General features: G+C 40.8%; 1 protein-coding gene across 2 annotated transcripts in view; it reads left to right on the top strand.

Annotated features, from left to right (window-relative positions):
- The window catches only part of znf608 (zinc finger protein 608), a 66,525-nt gene that overhangs the window by 29,674 nt on the left and 23,756 nt on the right, over nt 1–13,095 (top strand). The gene's annotated exons all lie outside the window — the stretch shown is intronic.

Raw genomic sequence — 13,095 nt, 5'->3', positions numbered from 1 at the left:
GGTTACATTCAAGAATCTGCAGACTTATGGGGCTATTAAATACTACTTTCTCCTCTTGCAAGGTCTTTTGTAGCAGTGGCTGCCTTGAAGGTAGAAAAACCATAAAAAAGAAAACATAATGGATACAGTGTTTGGCATTCAGTGTGTGTCGGAGCAGTAGTATTGTTCCAACCTTTATACCTTCCTCGCAGTGTTTTGATTTGACACAAGAAACAGTCTGAGGTAGAATAAAGTCATTTGTTGTGAATGGGTTTAAATAAGTAGAAATATGAAGAAAACCTGAAACTCGTTTACAGTGAGTCAGAGCGTTTCCAGGAATGCACTGAATGACGGTGAGAATGTGAAAAGGCTAAAGTGTCAAGCACGGGCAAATGAAATACCTTTGCCATGCTTCAGTAGAATTTGAGATGCCTGAAACGCCCTGGCAGCTTTTCTGATCCTTAGCGAGACATGAGTTTACTTTGACAAGTGGAAAAGTCTAAACTCTCTTTCAGGGATGCTTTTCTTTTATTATTGTTTCCATTTGTTGCAGCTATCCTGCTTATTTAGGATCCAGTTTAAAGCATTCTTCTGAGGCAGGGTGGCCTCTTTACAAAAAAGGGGTTTATGCTTCCAGCAAATTGTTGTTTTAGTCCGTCTCATTAAAACTAAAGACGGCGTTTTCAGTGAGATATAGTCAATCACACTGTAACTGGAGACTCTTCATTTAAGGACCGTTTATACATTTCTGACAGCTCTAGGGAAACAGACTGTTTTTACTTAGAGCTGAGGAAAAAATTCTACTTTTATTTATTGCTTTGGCTCGTTGGGATATTTGGTATTTCCATAATGAGTTCTTATCAGGAAAACACAGCACATCATAATGCAACTTTCAAGAGCGTTAATTATTTTATGGAGCTGGTCCAGTTATTATCAAGTGACCTTAATGTAAAAGTGTGATGTAAACGACGACCTTATTGGGTGGGTGAATGGATTTTTGCAACGTGGTGAAATCTGATTTGAAGAGAAGCTGATGTGACTGTGAGACAGCTAATGCCTTTGGCACCAGGCGCTGATTTAATGTGACTGAAGGATGTGCGCTGTAGGGTTTGTGTGTTTAACTATCTGAGAAGATGTATTGGCTTATCGGTCATAGGTCATCATCCAATAAGCATGTCTCTGGCTAATCCTTTCTGAAAATTAGGATGATCAAAATTTAGAAAACTGACTTAATTTGTAGTCACCAGGATCCAAAATGAGTCAGTAAGACTATAAACTCAGCAGGAAATGTTTACTGAGGTACAATTTTTCTACAGACTTTGATAGACAGCTTCACATTTTAGTCTTTTAAGCGATGTACGACTTCATCGCTCTATGACTCCAGCTCGATGAGTCCTTTTTTAGTTTGTTCAACATCCTCTTCTCCTGTGCTTTCAGCATCTTTGCATCTCGGCTGTTGCATAAAATAATGCACCGTGTTCTTATTTGAGTAAAGATGGGAAACCACCAAGGTTTAAGCATTAAACAGCGAGGCAATTTGTTGGTCTGTGTGGATGCATCTGGTAAAGCCGTGGAGATAATGCAGCAGAGTGATGACACTGTGCCAAAGAAAGGGATCGGGTCTAGAGAACGTGACATATCATGAAATGTCCTTCAAGTAAAACAGTTTTGACACCCAGCAAAGAGGTTCTGGCCCTAAAAAACTGTTTTTTATTAAAAAAAGACTTAAGTTTAAAGAAGAGGAAAGCAAAGTTCAGTGAGGTTTTCTTTGGTGTGTTTGTTTGTTTTTTGAACCAGCCGTCCACCGACAGCTTCTTGATGTTGTATGCACATCTGCACAGCTTGGCTTCTGTACTATGGGTGATGAGCCGAGCAGATAGGAGTAGTAGCAGGATTGCCTTCCACTGAAGCACAGACAGAACTGACAGCCCCAAGTCGCAGATGAATTTTGGATGATTGATCTACATTAAAAAACAGTCCTTGATTTCTCTAATATCTTGTAAAGATTTGGAGGTTGTTTCCCAATTTACTTTGTTAAGCACCTTTCTGTCTGCTTAAAACAAAATCAAAACCACTGCCAAGCCTACCAACCATATATTTGTACACCTAATATATCACCAATATTCTTCAGTGAGCTCTACAGTCTGCGCCCTGAGACCAGCGGTAGTAAATTTACATTTTTTGGCCTTTTATTTTCTTCTGTCTTGTACTTTCACATTTTACTGGATAATATATTTTAGATTACCTGGTTTATAGGCTCAGGGCTCCACCGCAATACGATGCATTCATTTTAGATTCTATGTTAGTGACTAAGATCTTATTCACAAGGCTCAAGCCTTTCATCGCCAACCCAGAAGAAACATTTCTTCATTTTCCAGCAAAAGACATAAGAAACAGGCAGAAAATGTCTGTAAATTTGCACCAGGAGAACTTCAGTGCTACCAATATGAGTTGCCGTTAAAACCCAAATTCCAAAAAGATGGGATGTTGTATGAAGGTAAATATAGTGTAATGAGGACTTTCATTGCATTATTATTATTTACATTTTATTCAGGGTCTCAACATTTTCAGAACCGGGGCTGTAAATCACCAAATATCAGTATCGATCAACTGCAGCCATTTTTCTCTAACCTTAACGATGTGCACTTCCTCAATTTGGTCCTGTCACTGGAGATCAGATTTTTAGCTTCTCCTTTTTACTTTCAGCCATCTTCGCAACCCACAGCCAGAACATCATCTGCCAACTTTTTCCTCTTTGGAGTGAAAATATGCATATTAAAAAAAAGTTGAATATTTCAGCTGTTTGTGCCCTGAAAAGATACGCTTGGCCCAATTAAAGCGGGCATTGCTACAATCTGTGTGGGTTTGAAAAACATATGTTACAAGAAAAAGTAGATGATAGTACTAATTTTTATTATTCCAGACCTTTCAGTCCCACAAACAAAAATAACCACGATTCTTTTCAAACAAGGCTGGACGTCCTCGTGAGAGCAGTTTTGGCGTTGCACCGCGCGCTCATGAGTCCAAATAACGCAGAACTAGAAACACATCCAACACTACAAAATGATACCATGGGAGTGCTGGGCTGTAGATCAGACGGCCCGATGATTCACCCGCCGATTTCTACGCCACCGCACTTTGATAGGCCGTTAACGAGGACAGCATTCAGCACTGCAGCCTCTCAGCGGAGGTGTAATAACTTACTGCAGGCTTTTAATGAATAAATCCAATCTCTCACTGCCCATCTCGCTCTGCCAGCCGCTGGTCCTCTGAAGCTGAGTGTTGAGTTTGGCGTAGAAGTGCCCCAGTATTAATTAACTGGTGCTTTTCGCTCTGCCCAGGAAAAAATAAAGAAGAAAATATAAACACAGTGCAGGGCAATATAACCCTGGCCAAGACTGCTGCTAAACAGGATAGAGATGGAGACGAGAAAGAAAGTGAAAAATGCATCTCCCACTTCAGACTGTTTGTATAACAGGGCCCAAAGAGGCAGAGAAAACAAACTGTGGATAAAACTTTTGAATACACTTAGATGTATTCTCGTGGACCTTGACGACCTCAAATAGTTAAAAAGAAGGAACAAACTGCAGGTAAAAAATTAAAATGAAGCTTGAATGTCTTAGAAAAATGAGAAATCAGCGTTCAATCCTCCTCCAAGGCTGAGATAGGGGTGGGGGTGTGACACAGACTGTATATAAAAACTGAATGTTAAAATTTAAGCCAATGTGGAAGTGCCGTAAACCTGATTGTTTCTAATTGCCAATAGGGAGCAATTATGTTGTAAACATCTGTAGAAAACCAAATCTAGTTTGAACAAACGCTTTTCTGATGAGTTCATGTCTCTGTTGTTAAGTCTTATTAAAACCAACATGATGTTCATTTTGTAAATTATTGTCCTCATTAGCATAAAGAAAGGAGAATCAGGATACAATTGTGTCCAAACTAAAACCCTCAACTTCAGGTTTCAAAGCTAACTAATGAGTGACAACATGTAGCTATGGGGTGTGTTAGAGTATTGAAAGAAATATCTAAGGTTTTCTTTTTTAATTACATTTTTCCCAAGAAATGTAAGCCTGAATCAGTAGATATTGTAAACTTTACCTTATTTGCATAAATGTTACCTTACTGAAGGAGAAAGCAACAGTCAGCTTCTGTGTGAGCAGGAAATGAGTTTTCAGTATTAAAGGATATACAAAAATCAAGAAGCTAATTCAAACACGCAACACTACAGATGAAAACACTGTGATACAGACTCAACAATATTTAGTGTAGTACTGATCAGCTGATCTCAGTATGAGTCCACACCCATCATGGTTCAGCTGATACACTTCTATAGTTCAAGCAGGGACTGCTATGTAAACTGTGCATTTGCAAGCTGCTTTGCAACCCACTTTCACTCCAGCCTGTCTGATCTTCTTTTCACTATAAAGGTTCTACCTTGGTATTAAATGCTGTGATGTTACATGAATCTAGAGATTAACTCTGCAGACGTATCCTGAATAGTTTTTTTTCTCTGGTCAGCTGGTAATATCTCAAAATATCTTTCTGTAAACTGTTAAATTCTAAATTCCAAATATTTCTTCTCTCCAAAAGTGAATATTTGTGTATTTAATTATTTGTTTATCTTGACTGTTTAAAGGAAATCTGATCAATTTGAACCCTCTCAACAACTCACCAGCCCAGTGCAGTCTCTCCAGAACAACTTGGGAGTCAGCCTCAAGTGTCTCCAATTCAAATTTTTCTCATTTGTAATTAGCTCTCTGTCTTCAGCACAGTAGTGCGGTGGTTAGCACTGTTGCCTCACAACAAGAAGGTCGTGGGTTCAAATTCACCATCTGGCTGGTGTCATTCTTTATGGAGATTCTCTCATTGATGTCAGTGTCTCAGGGATTAGCAAGCCTTTTCCAATTTAATTTTTTAAAAGAGTCTGAATTTTAAATTTGCTTTGTGCTCGTAAAATTCATGGTTTAATAAGGCAAAAATACTGTTACCGAGTTCACCACCAAAAGCTTCTGACTTCCCACCAATCTCGCACCGATTCTTCCCTGAGATACCCTGCTGAGTAGAAAACAAAGAAACAAACAGGAGTGACAACATCCTCCAGCCCGCCACCCTCCCCCACCCCCACCCCTCAGTGGAGGCACTAAATGAAAACATCAAAGCATTGTGTTTCCAGGTTTGTGCAAGTAAATAAATAGAAACAGCATCAGGGAGATGATGCGTTACGTTATTATATTAGGATAAAGTGAGTCACACACTCTAATGAGCAAATAAATAATGATATAGAGACATAGACTGCAGTATATCACCAGATAATAAATAATACACAGACAGGGAAAAGGATGGAGGGTGGCTGCAAGAGGAAAGAAAAAGAGCAAGAAAATAGATTCGGTGCTCAGTCTGTCCCAACAGGCTGACAGATGGATGGATGGAGCGAGAAGTGGGGAAATGGAAAGAGCTGTAGCAGAGGTTTAGTCTGTATTTTTAAACTACCGCAGGGATAAGAGGAGATGGAGAGGAATGTAAAGACGGAGGCAGGAGGAGACCGACAGAGGCACGAAGAAGAAGCATTTCATCAGTGATGCAGACTGAAAGCGATGGACAATGTCAGAGTCAAAGAGAGAGACACAGAAAGACAAAGAGAGATAGTGTTTTTCTTCCTGCCGCTCAGGGACTATTGTTCGGGAGGTGGAGTGATAACTGGAGCCCCCTCCTTGTGACGGCGGAGGGATACGGGAGGGAGAGATGCAGGTTGCATGTTAATTAAGCTGAATACTAATTGGAGAGACAGAAAGGAGGAGAAGAAGAGACCACCATTTCAGCTTCAACCCTCCTCCCCGTCTTCTTCCCTGTGGGGGACCAGACTCTGATGAGCGCTAATCAAACAGTGATTGGCTCGATTCTTAACTAAGCTGCACAAACTCCATGACTTCGGATCTCTCAGTCTGTCTGTCTGGATTCTAGACATTAAGTCAATTACAAGTACTGTAAATAATTATGCTCAGCAAGTGATTTGCATTTCAATGAACACACAAAATAATCACATGTAATAACAACTAAGTAGCTCCTTCATCTTATTGGCCATAAAATCTAACTATTAAAATTTCTTTTAACACAAACACTGTTCCGATCTGGGATGCTCATACTGAGCGTGGTTAAAGTTTCAAATGATAACCTTATCATTTGATATCAGTGCATGTTCAGCTAATTCCTGTGAGCCAAAAGCATCACACTGCTCTTTTAATCTACTCTTTCTTGTGTTGGATGTCATTAAGGGTGGATATCCCATCCATCCATCCATCCATTTGTCCATTTATCCAAAGTCTGGTCACAGTCGCAGCAAGCTAAGTAGGGTGTTCCAAACATCTTTTTCCCCAGAAACACTTTCCAGTTCCTCCTGGCAGATCCCAAGTCATTCCCATGCCAAATGAGATCTGAAATCTCTCCAGTAAGTTCTGGTTCTGCACCAGGGACTCATCCCATAAGTTATGCCCGGAAAACTTCCAAAGGGAGATGGCCATGAGGCATTATCCCTTCAGATAGCAAAGCTCCTCATCCCAAGTCTTATAGCCCTTTTCCACTAGTACCTACTTGGCTCGACTCAACTTGGTTTTGGTCGTTTCCATTATGATCGAGTACCCCCTAATGTGCTGTCATTGTAGCAACACGATCATGAAAGTCCTGTGATCGTTCGGATGGGAACTGAACACCACAACAATGGGGCGATATACCTGCTGCTCAGTGTGGCTTTTTGTCAGACTTGAGGACTACGGTGTTGTTTTTGTGTAGTCATTTCCCTTGTTGCCAGGTTCGAAAATGGCGGTTTCGATTTTCATGAAAGAGGCACTCATGACTCATCAAGTGGCACCACTGACTAACCTGCTGGCATCACATTTTGGATCAGATTGCTTGGAACCCTGGCAGAGTTGGTATTAGAAAGTATCTGATACCAGGTACGGCCACCTAATTGAAAACCCTAAAAATTGAGTGCAGCCATGTTGAGCCGACCCGAGTAGTTACTAGTGGAAAAGGGCTATAAGAAAACCCCCTAATAAGATTTAAATTCCAGTTTAAGGTCATGTTTTCATACACCCTAGATCGTTTTCAGTTCAGCTGCTATTTTTGGATAGCTTAACTGAAAACAACCACATGCAAATAGCACTCTGTGATTTCACCACAGACCTCAAACTTGTACAGACGAGAAACATCAACTTCCGTTTCAAACTGATCCGAATTTCATGTGGAAGATCGTCAAGTGATGAGCTTCATTGAGCTACAGCCGAGCAGTTTGTAGTGGGAGAATCCACAGTTTCCAAGCCTGGAGGCAATGTGTCAGGTGATAAGTGAGACCAGGATAATACTCATCATTTTTTCAGCATTCAAGGGATCCTACACAGTTAATTCGCCCCTCAGGATGAGGCTGTCAAAGCAAAGTTTTACTGTAACATCCTGAGGTGTCTATAGGGGGACATTCAGAGGAAATGATCTGAACTGTGGCATCGCAATCTTTGCTTGACAGGTTTGCTCTCCTGCAATGTTCTTCAGATACCAAAAATAAAAATCAAGTAATACGATCATTGTTTGGAAGCACTGGAGGAGACGCAGTGTCCATCACAGGGGCACTGTTTTGATACAAGTTTATTAGCACTGTTATTCTTTAACCTTATCTAAGCTGCTTTTGCTGACTAAGCAATTACACATATAGGACTCTGAACCTTCTTGCCTGCCATCCATTCTAATAACCTCCTGACAAATCTAACTTGATACATAATTCCTCATTCTCTCAAAAATTCCCCTCCAAAATCTCACGAAGCAGTAATTAATCACGTTAATTTACCAGCACTTAAATGAGAAAGTGCACATTTTATTGCTAAATACATGTGATACTGTGGAGTCAACTTCAGTGACTGTGACTGGCTCAGGTTTAAGGATTGCTGTTGACAGTGCTCACACAGCTGCAGAGGAGAAGTCAGGGGATGCTTGCCGAGAGCTTAGAGCAAATCAGCAGAAAAATATGAAGCAGCAGCGACACAAACACAGGCGAGGCAGAGCTGGGTGATTCTGACAGCCTCGACAGACACTTAAACTGCACTCAGTGCAGTGTGGATGTCACATTTGGATGCAGCAGTGCAGCTCGAGCATCTTTTTTCATTTCGTTTCACAGCAAAAGCAGATGCAGGTTCAGACTGCGAGGGAGAAAATGAACAGAGAGTCAATGCAGAGTACGTGTGAATGAGGGAAAGACATTCATTTTTAATTTCTCCATTAAGATGTTGTTATTTTCTGCAGTGCAGAGGATAAAGAGAGGGCGCACAATGCGGAGAACATTTTCTTTTTCCCTGACTCATAACAAACAAACAAACCCTGAAGTCCCTCAGATAGAGATGCTTGAATTCAGGGGCGTTTAGTTCAAGCACTACTCAGCCATTGCTCACTCTCTTTTAAAAAGTGGTTGCTTGTTTGTGCGAAGCCTCTGTGAAGCAGTAAAATTGAGTCAGGGCGTTTATTTCAATAAGTGTTAGAAACAGACTTTGAGGGATCCTGAATGCCACACAGGTTCTCTAATAGCAGCACAAACGCCCACGTTCATGACAGCGAGACACAAACTGACGACCTATTGAGTGTTTTGGCTTCTTCCCAAGAAGAGACTTGCTGACTAAAAATAGAAACGCTGTCACGTTTCAGCCCGAGCGAGGCTTCAGGGGGCACGAGAGTGAAGAGGAAAACCTCCATTGCTGCACTTTGGACTTTGTTTCTACATATTTCATCTACTTCATCCTACATCTTGTACCCTTTTATCCTTGTCCTTGTGCAACTATTATTTAACCATCAGTTTGTTTTACTGTCTGCTTGACTTGTTCTATTACTTTATTGCTGCTCATTTCTTTATTGCAAGCAATGCAGCACTGAAGAAGTAGATTTTTCACATCCACGTGGGCCTGCAATAAGATATCAAGAAATTCATGAAAGATTAAACTAGAAGTGACATTAGCTCTTTTAGATATGGTTTATATATGTTGATGCAGCAGTATCATATTGCTTACTCCTCCATTGTTCAAGCGCTCATCATCATCATCATCAGATCTCTTGCAGTGTATGTGTAGACTTGATGTCAGACGTGTTTCCACTGTAGGTGATCCTGATGAGGATTGCAAGATCCACACCAAGGATCTATAAGTCATCAGTGCTAACGTTGGCCCAGCGGGTGCATCGTGGTTGCTTCTGTTCATTGACTTCACGCTAATGACTTCATGCCTTCGTTTGCGCTGAGTACTTGAGAGCTGAATCCATCCAATCAGTCTCTGGAGATTTGTGGAATTTGGCATTTCAAACCGATTCCTCTTCCAATCTGACTCATTGTATCACTGTATGTAGCTGACTGACTGTCTTATAATGTAATGAGTCACTATATTGTGATACAGTCGCATCATCACTGTATCGTGATGAGTATCTGAGATTCTTGCTTCAGCTATTTAAAGTTACAAATGACCAAACCAGCTCATCAGCTGTTTCTTGACTCCGAGGACCGCTGCCTGCACATTACAGACATATACTGATTTACAGGAAAGCCAGTTTAAAATGTCTGTTTATGTTTTTAGGTCAAACAAAACCCTTTCTTTGTACACAGTATGCGTCAACCTCCCTGTGTTGACCTCATCATCTCAGCTGTCTTATTAGTCAGACCAGCTGTCAGAGACCCTCTGACTTTTTATTTTGAAATTTGGCTTGAACGCCACATTCTTGTCTTTGCGCACGGCTCGCTTTAATCAGTGCTCCTCAGCTGCACACCAGGGGCCAGATGTATAAATGATGCATACACACAAAAATCATGCAAATGCCATTTATATAACGCATAAACCGGTATTTATAAAAGAATGATGAGCAGCGAGGATGCACCCTGCAGGTAAAATAAGACAAAACCTGATAGAAAAATAATGTCTTGTGGTATTGTTTTACAGCTTACACAGATATCTTTAAAAATTTCATCCCAAAAGGTTCATTTATGAGCTTAATTTTTGTATGATGAATGTCTCAGTCAAGTTCAGTCAATTTTATTTATGCGGCATTTAAAAAAGAAATGAAACGTGAACTCAAAGTGCCTTTCAGTTGTTTCAGTAAAATCATAGCAAAAGTCTCTGAGCCGTTTTTCCATTTAGAGAGGGCGTCACATCCAGCTTGTAGCTGCTTTATTTACCACAGACTGTATTAAAGAAGATAAAAATAGCCTCTGTGATATTGCACATTTGAAAAGTCCCTTTGGCACTGCTATTTTGGTGTTTTGAAGCCAGATGTGACAAACTAGAGGTGGATCTGACTGAGAAAACAAGGAACACTTCACGCTAATGCAACAGCTCATGTGGTACAGCACACCCTGCTTTATTCTCCATTTTGACTATAATGGGGTCCCTAATTTATAAATAAACATCGTGCTGTGTTAAATAAAACTTATTTAACTAAAACTAGTGACTGAGGACATAAACTTATTCATTAATCATAGTCTTAGTCATTAATCAGGGAAAGCCAAAGAGTCATTTTCCTATAGCCTTTATGCCACCAGGCTAATATCTGCATCCACAGGAAACGCCCCCTGTTGGCCACTCAAAAAAGTGCAGGTGTAAGACTAGTGTTTTTACGTAATGTTCCTTGTTGACGGCTGTGATTTGAAAACTGTGAAGCTTACACACATCTTGTTGGCGTCTTTGAGATGGTGTCAATTAGTTTGTTCAGTAAGTTCAGTAAATTTAAATATAATTAAGACAGAAGTCAGTTATGTGAAAATACCTCCTGCTGCCAGTAATGGATTGGTCCTGCTGTGCGTTTTGTATTGTGAATGTAAAATTGCCAGTTGTCCAGCCAGTGACAGTTTAGTCAGGTGGGAGCATATCAAACACTGGACCAGTTCTTTACATTTTAGTCATTTTTTTCTTTAATTTGAGTCTCATCTGCTGAGCCTATTTCAGAATATGCTTCATAAATGTATTATTGAGCATGATTCTGATGTTACATTTGGATAATTATGATAAAATAACTGTGTTCTGCTGTTGAAGAGAGTCGTCAGTGTTGCAAATTGGTTAAATTGCATGTCTTCTTGGCCCTTTTTCTCACTAACACGACTAATGAGTGGTGATGTGCCCTCAAACCATGTTGTTTTGGGCTGTTTGTGTACATTTGTGATGAGAATTTAAATGAGGCTTATACATGTTGTCCTGCAGTTCTACAAATATTGACTTTTATGCAGCGGAGCCATGTGTATATGTAGCTTTATAACTCTGATGATTTAAAAATCTGCTTTACTGGTGAGAGCTTTATGCAGCTGCACCCCTGGGCCTTACACAGCTTCCAAAAACCCACACCTGGCCTCTAAATGAACTTTTAGTGACTGAACAGAATCAAGAGAGGATTTTATTTACAGCTATATCCAAACCTTTATAGTCTCAGAAGATACAGAGGCATACCGAGGAATGCACTCAGCAAGCAGTTTCTCACATATTTGCAGTGGTTTGTTTCCAGTCCTCGGGGAGCATCTGTACTTGCATTACCTCCATTTGAGGCTCAAGACTGCAGAGAAAGAATCTCAGCTGGCAGTCGAAAACTAGTTTCAGTGTCATTATGCTGCACGGATAACAGACTGCGTTACATGAATACAAACCTTTCAGTGTTCAATAAGACTTGAAACTCGTCACTGACATAAAAAAATCATCGGGATAGTGTTTACATATCAGAAGCAGTGGGATTATTTTCGTCTATAACTTCAGTTTTTATTTTTATGTTTTTTAACCAGAGGAATTGGCCCCTGCTGACCACTGTTTTTCCATCTTTTAACTCTTATTGCTAAACCAGCTCTTATATACACCTTATTTCAGTGGGCTTGAGTCCAAGTGACTGTGGAGAAACGTCGGTATCGTCATTTGTAACAGCTGATAAATGAAAAATCCATCCATCCATCATCCAGCTCATGGTTGTGTGAGGGTCGTGGAGTCTATCCCAGCTGTCACAGATAGCTATGTTGACTCCCCAAAGGACTTTTCTGAGTCTCTGTGAAATCTGCATGTAACATGCATCTTACGCATCACTCCAGTGCTCAGCTTAGCTGCCCAGCTTGTAGAACACACAGTCCACTTCCATGCCGAGTTGAACCCGAGAAGTGGGAGCGAGCTTTGCACAGTTTTTCTGGTAGTTGACCTTTTGTCTGCTCATATTTCCTGCATACATTACACATTGCCTGTACAGCAATGTAGCCAATTTGGGCAGGCATGTGGATGTTTGTATTTTGCTGACTGATGTCCATACTCAGTTGCTCGCATACAGCATTCTCCAGTCCGTCTCACCCCTGGGAGTTGGTGCTCACAGACCCAGGTCAGTCCCATTGCTTCACAGAGAGTCCAGAGTTATGTCACAGCTATGTCTGTCAACCTGGCCTACCTTCAGTAGAGCAGTTGCAGAAAGGGAGGACGCTCTCGGCAAAACAAGAAAAGGAAGAACCATTGGAGACTTTCAGCGACACAGTGGTAGCAGGGATGTTTGATCGTTTCCACAAGGCTCTGCTGGCCACTAGAAGGTTCCTCACTTTTATGTGTAAATAAAAATAAAAAGTAAAAAAAGGAGAAGAGAAACACCCTTCAGCCATTTTAGATGTGTTAACATTGCATAGTTTGTCCACCAGAGGGCACTCTGTAACGTCCTTCAGGTTTTAGATCTCACCTTGGGTCTACACACCTGAATCAAATGATTAGTTCATTACCAGGCCTCTGGAGAACTTCAAGACATGATGAGGAGGTAATTTAGCCATTCAAATCAGCTGTGATGGATCAAGGACACATGTAAAACCTGCAGGACACCGGCCCTCGAGGCCTGGGTTTGGACACCAATGCATTAAAGTTTTAGGGAAATCTGTTTCATGTGTCTGAAAGAAACAAAAAAAAGAATCAGTCTTAAAAACCCCTGTATTGGTCATGCTCTTATGTCTTTTTTCCATTGCTCACTGTGAAATCAGCTGCATCTGAGCCAAATCTGAGCGTTTGCTCTCCTAAGAAGTCATTTAGAGACTCTGAGACCATGTCTAGAGAGCGTTCTCTCACAGGACTTCTGCTGATTGGAGTCTGAGTGCTCCTTGAT

The sequence above is a fragment of the Astatotilapia calliptera genome, chromosome 12, assembly GCF_964374335.1.
Source record: "Astatotilapia calliptera chromosome 12, fAstCal68.1, whole genome shotgun sequence".
NCBI classification, from domain to species: Eukaryota; Metazoa; Chordata; class Actinopteri; order Cichliformes; family Cichlidae; genus Astatotilapia; species Astatotilapia calliptera.
This window is presented reverse-complemented; position numbering and strand designations above follow the sequence as displayed.